Raw genomic sequence first — 12,438 nt, 5'->3', positions numbered from 1 at the left:
CCACACCTGGCGCACAATGAGGACCATCACCCTGTCTTCACATCTACTCCAGAGATGGATAGTCTCTAACCAAGCTGCCCCAAGAGACCCATGCTGTTGCCCCCTGCAGGTTAGAACCAGGAGTTGGGGCAGAGGGTGTGCCCATGATGTCCTTAGACACCTCTTCCCTGGCTGCCCACCCCTCCATACCCAGAAATGAGACAGAGAGAATCTAGGCCCTTGCACATCATCCATTATTACACATATTCTTCTTCCCTTCCCACAATTCCTAGGTCCAGATTGTTAAAGAGCCAATTAAGACTCTTGTCAAACCTGAGTTAGGTTGGAACTGTTAATGCCCAGACCAGCAGCTCCTCCATTTAATTGACAGTATCTGAGTTTATTTTTTCCCTTCACTGGCAGAACACAAGATAGTAGCAGCAATAATAATAATAGCTAATATTTACAAGTGCTTATGAAATTCCAGACATGGAGCTAAGTGTTTTACATAGAGGTCTCATTTAATTTTCACAATAACCTGATAAAACAAGTATTATTCCCGTGAAGCTCAAATAGCTTGGCAAAGCCATAGTCACTAGAGGAGGAATGGGAATCCACTCTTTATACTAAGCTCTTATTTTCATTTAATACCATCTGTCTGTGAGAGGATTCTGTGAGCTACCACATCCTTATTACCTGTGGCAAAAAGAACACAACTCTTGCTTGTCTTCATTCATTCATTCACTCATTCATTCATTATTTACTAAATACCTACCACGTGGCAGGCTTCATGTGAAATACTAGGGCTTCCAAAATACACACTCCATGGCCCCTGTGAGGGGTTGGATTTTGTTCAGCTCATCCTCATTCCCCTCCCCTCTATCTTGGGTATAAGGTACTTCACTAACTCCCTGATTTGGGGCATGGACATGAGACCTGCTTGGTCAAAAGGATGTGAGTGGATGTGAAGTGAGCAGAGGCTTCAGGAGTGCCTGCATGGGTGGGCTCCTCTTTAGCTCCTGCCATTCACTATGAGAAGAACATGCTCCAGGTAGCCACTGGTCTGAGGAGGATGGGAGACATGTGGAGCAGACCTGCATTTGACCTACAGTTTGAAGCCAAGCCTAGCTGACCTGCAAAACTGAGACCAAAAAAAAAAAAAAAAAAAGAATGATTGTTTTAAGCACTGAACTTCAAGGGGGTGATTTGTTATGCAGCATTATTGCAGTGCAGTTTCTGCTTTCAAAGGGACTTGGATGAGTGGGGAGCATGGACAGGCAGTTATAGAGTGACAAAAAGCTGGAATGGAAGGACATGCAATGTGCCCTGGGTGCACAAGGAGAGTACTTGCCCTGGCCTGGGACAGACTGAGAAATGAGAAGAGGGGATTAGAAGACTTAGGAAGAAGCAGCCCCCATTTGCAGTGACATGAGAAATGCACACCTTTCCTCCTAACTGGAACCCATGTGATAAGCGCAGGTGTCATGTGTGCATCACAGATTCTCATTCTCACAGGTGAAAACAGGCGCTCATCTGAGACTGCCAAAGAGAGATTCACACCTCCAGGATACAAGAAGAGGAGTTTGATATACAAAGTACAAATTTTTTTGGAAGCCTTGTCTTTCCCTTTCCCCACTCCCTCTGCTCCTCCTGAAAATTTCCACTGGCTCCCTCCTTCTTGCTACCTTCTGGCTGGGCTGCTTAGGAACCCATCTGGCCAGCATGTTGTGGGCCATCTCTCATCCCCAACACTTCAGCAAGGGACTCTCTGGGTACCAGAAGGAGCCTCTGATGGAGTGGGGCAGGAGGCTGATCCCACCAAAGATAAATGAAGTAAATTTTGTGGTGTGTATTTGTGTTCTCCTCCCTCCACAATAGGATGCCCTAAGAAGCCTGTGCCACTGACTTTTCACTTCAGAATGCCGAAGGCCTCAAGAATCTACAATGACTTCTGGCCTGGCAGAGTTTTTGCCATGAGTAAGTTGCTGGCATCAGTCTAGACTGTGGGATCATGAACGCTTAGAGACAAGGATTTATACCCTGAGCCCCAGTGCAGGGCTTATGGCATGGAATAAATGCCAGATGGACTAATTTTCTCTGAACAGGAAAGGAAGGCAGAGAGAGAGGGATTCTGGGGCCTTCCCAGCAACACCTCACATGTATTTCTTGGTTTGGAACTGGAACCCACTCTGTTGTTGTCTTATTGTACTTCCTCATGAAATAAATACTTGGAGTTTACTTTTCATGGTTTTCTTGAGACAAAGAGGACAGTCAACAGGAGACCATCTGTTGGGACAAATCCAAACCATTCTATACAAGCAGGTCTTTCCGCCCCTCCTATAAACACCATCAGGCAAATTGTTTCCAAATGTACATTCATTGTCTTAATTTGGGTTCCCCCAAAGCAGACTGAAGACAAGCATTTGGATGCAAGCTGTTCATTTGGGAGATGATTCCAGGAAGTGAGTAAAGAAGTGGGGAAGGGAGATGGGGAAGGGAGAGAAGCCAATAGGAGTGGTAAAGAGTAGGTAACAACTGTAGGCAATGAGGTCTCCATTCTGTTGGGGACCCCAGAGAGACTCTGAGATGTGCCTCAAAATGGTCCCTCCAATGGGGTGAGGAAGCTGGGGTGTTTATCACCAAACCCCATCACTCGCTAGTTGAGAATCACGTGTGGGTATTAGCTCTCTGGCACATCTGTGGGCCAGCACACTCCTGCAACCAGAAAACTTTGAAGTCCAGTAGGACAAGGAGATATGGACAAGGCACCAGCAGCGTCTGCTCTTCATCTTTTCCTCACTAAGGAACCTGCTATTGCTTGTTGTGTAGCCCTTGCAGAGGGCTTGCACTCTGCTGCCTGGTTTTCAGACCTCTGCATAAGCCAGCCCCATGCTTGCCATCTAATCCTGTCTCTCTCTTAGCCCTTCTCCTCAGCCAGAGAGGTCTGTTCATGGCCCCGAGCAGCCATTCCTGCTTCCACACGTTTGCACACAATGTTTCTGCTGCCTGGAATACCCCCTCTTCTTTTTCCTACTCCTTGAAATTCTGCTAGTGTATCCGGATCTAGTAAAAGTCTCACCCCATTACTTTCTGAACCCCTATTTTACTTATCATCAGTGCCTCTGGATTCAGAACTTAAATTTTCTCAGTCATAGTTGGAGGAAAAGGTAAATCCATGTGGATTGATTCATAGAGACTGATTGCTGTAAATATTGGCTAAAATGGTACGAAGTCCGATTTTGGGAATCCTAATAATGAATCATACAAAGTACTGAGCATTTTACACACTAACTCTTTTAACCCTTACAACAACACTAATGTTTGCTTTCAAAGTCAGGAGGAACTGACAGTTAGAGAAGTTAAATATCTTACTCATAGCTGTACACCTCACAGGGAAGGGGCCAGGATTTCTGACTTCAAAGCCTGAACTCTGAATGGGTTCAGGAGCATTTACTCCCCATGCTGCCATCCTCTGCTCCCCTCCCTCTAGGATGCTGGATCTGACACACAAATGGGAAGTAGCATCACTTTAATAAGGGCCGGAATCTGCTACTGGCTTCATTAGCACAGGGCTCCCTGGTAAACTTGAGTTCAGCCACAGGGCTTAAAGAAACCTCCTGCCTCCTCCTCATCAAATCTGTAATGGCTGACTCCAAGGAGCAGATCCAACCCAACCTACTGACATCAATGCCCAACAGAGAAAAGGAAAAATAGAAAGAAAATGATGGCCATGCTAGCTTATCACAGAGACAAGAAGTGGAACAAAATATCTGGCCTGCTTGGAGGGACCAAGCTCCTTTACTCCCTCCAAGAACAGAGGGCCCACCTGGAAGTAAAATGTGTCCCCCTGGGGAGTGTGGCAATGGGAATGTTGAACAAAGGCAACTGTGGCTTGAAGAATGACCATCTATCCCTCAAGGAGTCTCACACTGGGTAGCAGCCAAGAGACTCCTTCCAGCAGCAATCAGGACAGTGGATGTGCACAGAGGGAGCAGATCATGAGAAGGAGAATGTAGTGACAGCAGCACCACGGCCAGGAAAATGGCCTTTGAGTCCAGGAGAGGCCCCTTTGGTGGGAAGAGGAACAGGAATAGGGCCCAGCAATCAAGCCAGTGAGTGTTTGAAAGTGAGTATGAGCTCACTGGCTACTTCACAAACCAGGTGCTATTGGTTATACAAACATAGGAAAGGAAGTGGCCCATTCTCTGGAACCTCCTTGATATACTCTTTCTAACCATGCAAAGTTCATTCCTGACCTGCCTTGAAGTTTGACATGCATAGTTTCCTGTAGGGTATAAGAATTCTATCCTCACAGTTACCAAGCAAAGAGAACCAACAGCTTTCTGTTCTCAGGAATGGTATTTTGAGCAGACTCTGAGGAGAAACTATCAAGGCATGAGGTCATGAAACTAAGTCAGTAGCATCTGTTGCTGAGGAGACCAGGTGAGGAGTGAGGGCAGCCTGGGAAATGGAGAAGTTGGGCTTCTGTGCCACCTAGAGACAGTAGCAGGTGCAGCTGAGAACCTGAAATATCAGGTTTGAGATGCCTCATCTTTCAAGCAATTTAAAAATGATTTAACTATCATCCATAGATGACCTCTTCTTCCCATCTCAATTCTGCTACTGTCCAATATTTTAGTTATATCTTGTTTTATTTTTTAACTCAATAAATTAGATATTATTATTATTGCATACACCAATGATTACTTACATTTACCTACACATTTATCAATTTATTTACTCATCATTCTGTCTCATACCTCAGACCTACCTTCTGGAATCAATTCTAATCTTCCATAAGAATATCTCTTCAAACTTCTTTCAATAAGAGATAGAATATATTCTCTTAGTTTATGCTTGTCTAGAAATGTCTGCTTATCTCTCATTATTGAAAGGCAGTTTTTTTTCTGAGTATATAGTTCTAGGTTGACAGTTATTTTCTTTCTGAATACATGGAGCTTTCCACTTTCTTCTGGTTTCCATTGTTGCTGCTGAGAAGTTAGTTGTCAGTCTAATTGTTGTTCCTTTATTTTGTAGAACACCTAAAAAAGGAAAAAGAAAAAAAAATCTTAAAAGAGAGAAAGCAGATTATCTACGCTTTCATGTGTTTAGATGATGAATTCTTCTGATTTATGGTTGGGATTCATTGGATTTCCTGAAATTAAGGGTTAGTCTGAAGTGTTCTCTCAAGGAGTGTTACCTCTCTCCAGTTCACTCCATTATCTCCTTCTGGAACCCCTGTTAGATATTCATTACAACTTTTTACTTGACCCTCATGTAATGTATACAATTTTTTACTTCTTTAACCAGGATTTACAGATATAATTTCTTCAAATATGTTTTCAAATTAACTTACTCTAGCTTCAACTATGTTTAATATTTCATATAACACATCCATGGATTTTTTAAAATTTTTAAGTTTAGTAATTTTATTTTTTATTTTCAGAATAAGTGAGGGTTAAGTTGGTGTGGTAGGCAAAATAATAGTCACCCAAAAATGTCCATGTACTGATCCCTGAAACCTATGGATATGTTATGTTATATGGCAAAGGGGAATTGGAGTTGCAAATGGAATTCAGATTGCCAATTAATTTACCTTAAAATAAGGAAATTATCTTTGGTTATCTGGCTGGTCCCAGTGTAATCACAAGTTTCCTTTAAATGTGGAAGAGGGAGGCAGAAAAGCCAGTGTCATCGTGATGTAGCATGAGAAAGATTTGATTGACCATTGCTGGCTTTGAAAATAGAAGAGCACCATGAGTCAAAGAGTGTGAGCAGCATCCAGAAACTGCAAAAGGCAAGAAAACAGATTCTCTCCTAGAGCCTCTGGAAGGAGCACAGCCTTTCTGATATCTTGATTTTGGCTCAGTGAAACTGATTTTGAACTTTTTGGTTTTTAGAGCTACAAGATAATAAATATCTGTTGCTTTGAGCCATCAGGTTTGTGGTAAATTGTTACAGCAGCAGTAGGAAATTAATACAACTGGGGAATTAATGAGGAAAGACTATGAGTATGATTGAGGAAGAGAATGAAGACAGAAACACCGACTGGGAGGCTACAGTACATACATCTTTTCCTGTGTTTCTGGAATTTGCAGGATGGCTAAGAAAGTCTGGAAAACACTAAATTCCAGCCTCAGGAGTATTTTTCATCTGTATGCTCCCTGTTGTGGCTAATAAAAACCGTGTGTTTTCATGGTTCCTTTTTGCATCATTGTGACTTCATTTAACCATCATTCCTAGGAAGTTTTAGGCAGAATTTTAAAGCATAATGAGTGAGCTGGTTGATGGGTGTATTGCTGATATGGTCTATCAGTCTGATATTTAATTAGATTCAATTAATACCAATTGGTGATTTAAGTAGTTAAAACCACCCCTCCATGCTTGTCTTACAGGTATATGAAAGCAGTGCACGTGTGTTCCTAAAACTGCAACTCCTGGATGAGACAGGAGGATTGCTTGAGCCCAGGAGTTCAAGACCAACCTGGGCAACATAGTGAGACCCTCATATCTCATATCAAAACCCGGCTTTGGGGGATAATCCCAAAAGGGTTCTTTCAGTTGTTTACTGAACATGTATTCATTGAGCAGGTGTTATGAACCAGGCACTGTATTTAGGTCTTCAGGACACCTCAGGGGTCAACACAGTCCCTACCCTCATGGCACTTATGTCTTTATGGAGTAATCAGACTATGCATGAGGCAAATAATTGATTAATTACAATTGTGATAAATGCCATGAAAGAGAATGCAGAGTGATAAGAGAATGTATACCAAAGAAGCATCCAGTAGTCTGGGGGGCAGAGGGAGTTTTAATTAGAAAGGTTATTTGGCTGGGATCCAATAAGTGAGTGAGAATTGATTAAGAGAAAATGTAGGAGGTGGATAATAATCCAAGGAGAAGTCCATTGGCCTCAGTGTTGGATGTTAGTCAGGTGGGGGCAGCCACACCTCTGTGGCAATCTATTGAGGACACCTAACACCCAGCAGTTACAGTGAGGGTAGAAGTTTGTCCCCCAAAACCCAGCAAGGCAGCACCTTACACAGAGGACAGTGGCAGGGACAAGTGCCCTGGACAAAGGAAGTGAAGATGATCAAGGTGGAGACCAATATTGGATACTTCAGACTCAATACCAGCCCAACTTCCTCCACGATGGTGCAATCCCTTTCTCCACCTTTTTACTGCTCTCCTCAGGAAAAGTTTCCTGCTTGAAAGTGAGGCCAAACATGGTGACTCATGCCTGTAATCCTAGCACTTTGGGAAGCTGAGACAGGAGGATTGCTTGAGCCCAGGAGTTCAAGACCAGCCTGGGCAACATAGTGAGACCCTTATCTCTGCAAAAAATTAACCAAATTAGCCAGGTGTAGTGGTGCACACCTGTAATCTCAGCTACTCAGTAGGCTGAGGTGGGAGGATTGCTTGGAGCTGGGAGGTCGAGGCTGCAGTAAGAAATGATCACAACAGAGCAAGACCCTGTCAAAAAGGAAGGAAGGAAGGAAGGAAGGAAGGAAGGAAGGAAGGAAGGAAGGAAGGAAGGAAGGAAGGAAGGAAGGAAGGAAGGAAAGAAGGAAGGAAGGAAGGAAGGAAAAAAGAAAGAAAACAAAGAGAGAGAGAGAAAGAAAGAAAAAGAAGAAAGAAAGAAAAAGAAAAAAGAAGGAAAGAAAGAAAGAGAAAAAGAAAGAAGGAAAGAAAGAAAGAAAGAAAGAAAGAAAGAAAGAAAGAAAGAAAGAAAGAAAGAAAGAAAATTACACAAGTGACTACCGCATTGCCATTTGAGATGTTGAGGAGATATCTGCAACAGACTGAGACCAATACCCTCAATCTGCTCCTGCTGGGGAGATGGAATGAATGAAGTCTATGATGTTTCCAGTTTATAACTGGTCACAAAACCAAAGTCCAAGTACAAATTGCCTCCACCCCACTCCCCATTATTGTTGTCCTTTTGTTCTCTGTCCACCAGCCTTGGGGAGAGTCTCTGTTGGAGATTTGATAGAGTTGTTCACAACCATCCATTCACTGCTTCCAGTCCCACTCCTCAAAGGTGTGCACACACATGCATGCACACACACAGCTCTCAGACTGCAAAGGCAGGTGTGTAGAGCAGGTAGGGGAGACAGCAGTGAAAACAAAGACTTCATTTTCCTTACAAATCATAGAAACAGGTGGGCAATGTTGAAGTTTTTGGCAACATATGGGTCTGAGTGTGCATCTCTCTGATTCTCCAACATTTCCTAACATCTCAAGCCTCATTTCTCTACAAAAGCCTCCATTGGCCTCTATCCTGCCTCAACAAGGTGCCTTGAAATGCCGCCTTAGCCCCCGTGTTGAGTTGCAAATAATCAGTTTCTCTCTCTCTCTCTCTCTCTCTGTCTCTCTCTCTCTTTCTCTCTCTCTCTCTCACACACACACACACACACAATTACTCTGCACTCAGATAATCACGATGATTGATAACAATAATAAAAACAACTAAAATTTATGGAACACTTACTATATGCCAGTCATTGTGCTTTATGCATAGATTCTCATTTAACTTACAACTATCCTATGAGATGGTATTATTAATGTTATTCTCACCTTACTGAAAAGGAAACAGACATGGGAGGAAGTAATTTACACACTGCACAGGAAGTAAGTGGTGGAGCCAAGATTCTAACCCAGGCAGTCCAACCCAGACTCCCACCCCTAATCACCATGCCCACCAGCCCCAAAGATGTTGAGTGTGCATTTCACCACCATAGAGGCAGTGACACCCAAATACATATCCCTGACCCTTGTAGAGAATCTCAGGTGTGCTGGAGAACTAAGGAATATATTCCCACACAGGGCAAAATCTAAGTATTGATACAGGCCTCAATCTACATGCAGGAAGGGGCTACAGGGCTGCAGAAAAGGTCCCAGCTGTAGCTTCTTATCCACCCTGCTTTCCATGAGGTGCAGAAGAGGCAAGGACAGGCACAAAGTTGATGAGATGTAGGTGGAGAATCATCTCTTCTAAGAGTTTTCTGTGCACTGTGTGACAAGAGCAACCACTGCTCATGACGACAGGCCTCCTTAGTCTTCCCCACTTTTTGAAGCATAAAACAAAAGACCCAAACAGTTGTCTCTTTGTATCCTGGGATCTCTAAACTGAGATCTGGGTTCACTGGTTTCCAAGCTGGGTGGCTGAAGAGCTCATGATCACTCCTCGCCTAAGAAGTCCCAAACTAAGCCATTTCCTACTCACTGAGGCAAAGATTTTTCCCTTCACCCCATGGTAGTGGATGTTCACAGAGTCCCAACCCTTGCTTTCTACCCTTAGAAGGGCTGAAACCTAGGCCAGGAGTTGGTTCACAAATGCTATGGTGAGGGTAGGTACCAGAGTTAGGTGCAACTGGCCAGAAAATATGCTTCCCAGAGACAGGTCCTTTTGACAGGTCCCAGAGTATGACTAGGGCCAAGTCTGCTCTGGACTATAGAAAAGCCATTTATGCCTCCCAATGCAAATGCCTACATGAAAATAATTCAAGTGTTCTGAAAGGTCAAAACCTGATTTAATTTAAAAAAAAAAAAAAAAAGAACACCTTCAAGACAGCTATGTCTTTGACCTTGAGCGATACTCAAGGGGAGGCTACAAACGAAAATGGGTGACTGCGTTTCCATTTGCTGTTAGTGTGCTAATGTGCACTCTATTTTCATTTGTGTATGAGAAAGACAGATACAGAGAAAGGAATACATGACTCCTAAATGTGGTGATTTAGCAATGACCTGAATTGCTTAGGAATGTTGCCTTTGTATGCTCAGGGACTTCATAAAGACACCACAGAAGAGGAAGAAAACATTGCAGGCTGGTTTAAGGCATGTCAATCTAAAAAGCGCAGGACTTGATTTGCTTCCTTACAGATAGAGAATTCAGAGAGGTTCAAGTTGGCCAAGATTTTTAAAGCAATAATAATTAAAATATGGAGGCATCAGCATGTCTGCTTCTCCCTCTTACACCAAATACAAACAACAGAGAAAATGAGGACAGAAAAGAAAATGACACTTTTGATGAAAGAAAACAAAAACCAGCCAAAACCTCAAACCACACTCTTAAAGAAGAGCTGCTGTCTGGAAAAAGAAAAAAAAAAAAGGAAATCTAAGAGAAAAGTTTGTATTCAGGTGGCTTAATTTGGGAAGTTACTCCAGGGGACAGGCAAAGGACACAGGGGAGGAAGAAATGGATAGGAAGGGAAACTAGTACAAAGATATATTCCTGAATTGGTCATTGTTGTGGGCAACTGGGGCCTGTTCAGACTTTCTCAGGAGTCACATAGAATGTGCTTTGGAATCGGTGTGCCTGAGGAATGGAAGAGGGTAGCTTTTATCCATCAGTTTCTGTTTCTATTAGTCAGATATTGCTCCATGAGGTGTTAACTCACACACACGCTACTTCTGCAAAAAGCAGGCTCTTAGTGGGATAGGGTAGAGGATGAAAAGTAAAAAGCAGCCCTGAATTTGATTATGCCAATCAAGCAAAGATAAGAACTGTTGATCATTGCAAGAAATGTGTGGACCTTCAACCTGAGATAGGAGGACTTCTGGCTAACCTGAAGCAAATCCATTCCCTCTGGGCAGAGTGTTGGTGAGGAAGTATTTAGAAACCATCCATCCAAAGCCAAGATGGCTTCTGACCCAGCTTATTTCTCTGATCCCTCTCCACACACTATCTAACACCTACAACAATGGGCCGATGGGTAAATGAAAGCCTAAGAGAAAATTTTGCATTCAGGTGGCTTCATTTGGGAAGTCAGTCCAGGGGACAGGCATAAGGAACAGAGGAGGAGGAAATAGGTAGTAAGGGAAACTAGTACAAAGATGTATTCCTGAATTGGTCATTGTTGTGGGCAACTGGGGCCTGTTGAGACATCATTAAGCAGCTAGCCTTCATTAACAAAAGAGTAATAATATAAAAAGAAATAGCACAGGACCCATTTAAAGGTGCCACAAGAAGAAAATATGAAACAAACATGACAAACAAAAAAGCAGATAAATAATTCATGCCTGAAAACATACAACAAAGCATTAAAAAATTATGAATCAATACTTCTCTATGCAAAGCAAAATAAACATATATAAAGCTATAGTTTTTTAAAAAGCTGAAAGAAGAAAAATAAGCATAGAAAGAAGGAGTGATTTGGCAACATTAAAAGATGAAAAGTCATCTAGCATATCTCAGAAAAAACAAGTGTTACAAAAATAAAATTAGAAATGAAAAAGATGGACTATTGTGAAACATAGGGATAAGTGAGTGTAGCAAAGGTTTTTAATCTCCACATGCAAATGTTCCTTCAATGCAGTCAAGTTTTCTTCTATTATAACTTTGAATATTTTGTTATATTTTTCTAGTCTCTTTTTAAAAGCACATTACTGGCTGGGCACAGTGGCTCACGCCTGTAATCCCAGCACTTTGGGAGGCCAAGATGGGCAGATCATGAGGTCAGGAGTTTGAGATCAGCCTGACCAACATGGTGAAACCCTGTCTCTACTAAAGATACAAAAATTAACCTGGCGTGGTGGAGTACGCCTGTAATTCCAGCTACTTGGGAGACTGAGACAGGAGAATCACTTGAACCCAGGAGGTGGAGGTTGCAGTGAGCCAAGATTGTGCCACTGCACTCCAGCCTAGGCAACAGAGTGAGAATCCATTTCAAAATAAATAAATAAATGCACATTAATTATGTATGTGTTGGTCCTTCTTTGTTGTCTATATCTTTCATTTATTTTGAGTCTTTTCACAACTCTATTCTATTTCATTTTGCTGATTTAATTTCACTTTTTTGATTGTATCTAAATGGAAAATGGTAAAGTGTGATCAGTCCTAATACATATTCTAATAATCTTACTAGACTTAAAAGGTAAAGAAAGGTCCTATTAGTTCGTAGAACGCACAGACACACACACACACACACATAAAATATTATAGGAGATATTTATGTGTGTGTGTATACTTATATATTCATGGAGTCAGCGGGTAGAAGGAGAATCAGGTTTGCCTTACACTTGTCCACATGATATTCAATATTAGAAGAGAGTGGACAAATGTTCACAAAGTCATAAAGGAAAGAACATATAATCACGAATTTATTCCAGCAAAGATGTCACTGAAGAGTAAATGTCACATAAAAGTATGGTCAAACATACAAGAATAATACCTTGCTTAATAAATCAGCCTTTTAAGAGACAAATGAAAAAGTCATGGTAAAAGGATGACTTGTAAGCATTGAATCCATTTACATATAGAACTAAGGCTAAACTAGGGAAATGATCATTATGTAACAGAATATAAATATTAGAAACCATGATACTATGAAATAATATTACTGAGAAAATTGAGAGGTGGAGGTTAAGATTCAGTAGTGTGCAATAGTGTAAGCACCTCAATTTCTTCAAATTTCACAGAGCACAGTCCATCAACACATTATATGTAACAAGCTAACT

The sequence above is a fragment of the Macaca mulatta genome, chromosome 2, assembly GCF_049350105.2.
Source record: "Macaca mulatta isolate MMU2019108-1 chromosome 2, T2T-MMU8v2.0, whole genome shotgun sequence".
In the NCBI taxonomy this organism is placed as follows: domain Eukaryota; kingdom Metazoa; phylum Chordata; class Mammalia; order Primates; family Cercopithecidae; genus Macaca; species Macaca mulatta.
The sequence above is the reverse complement of the archived record's forward strand: the minus strand, read 5'-3'. Positions refer to the sequence as shown.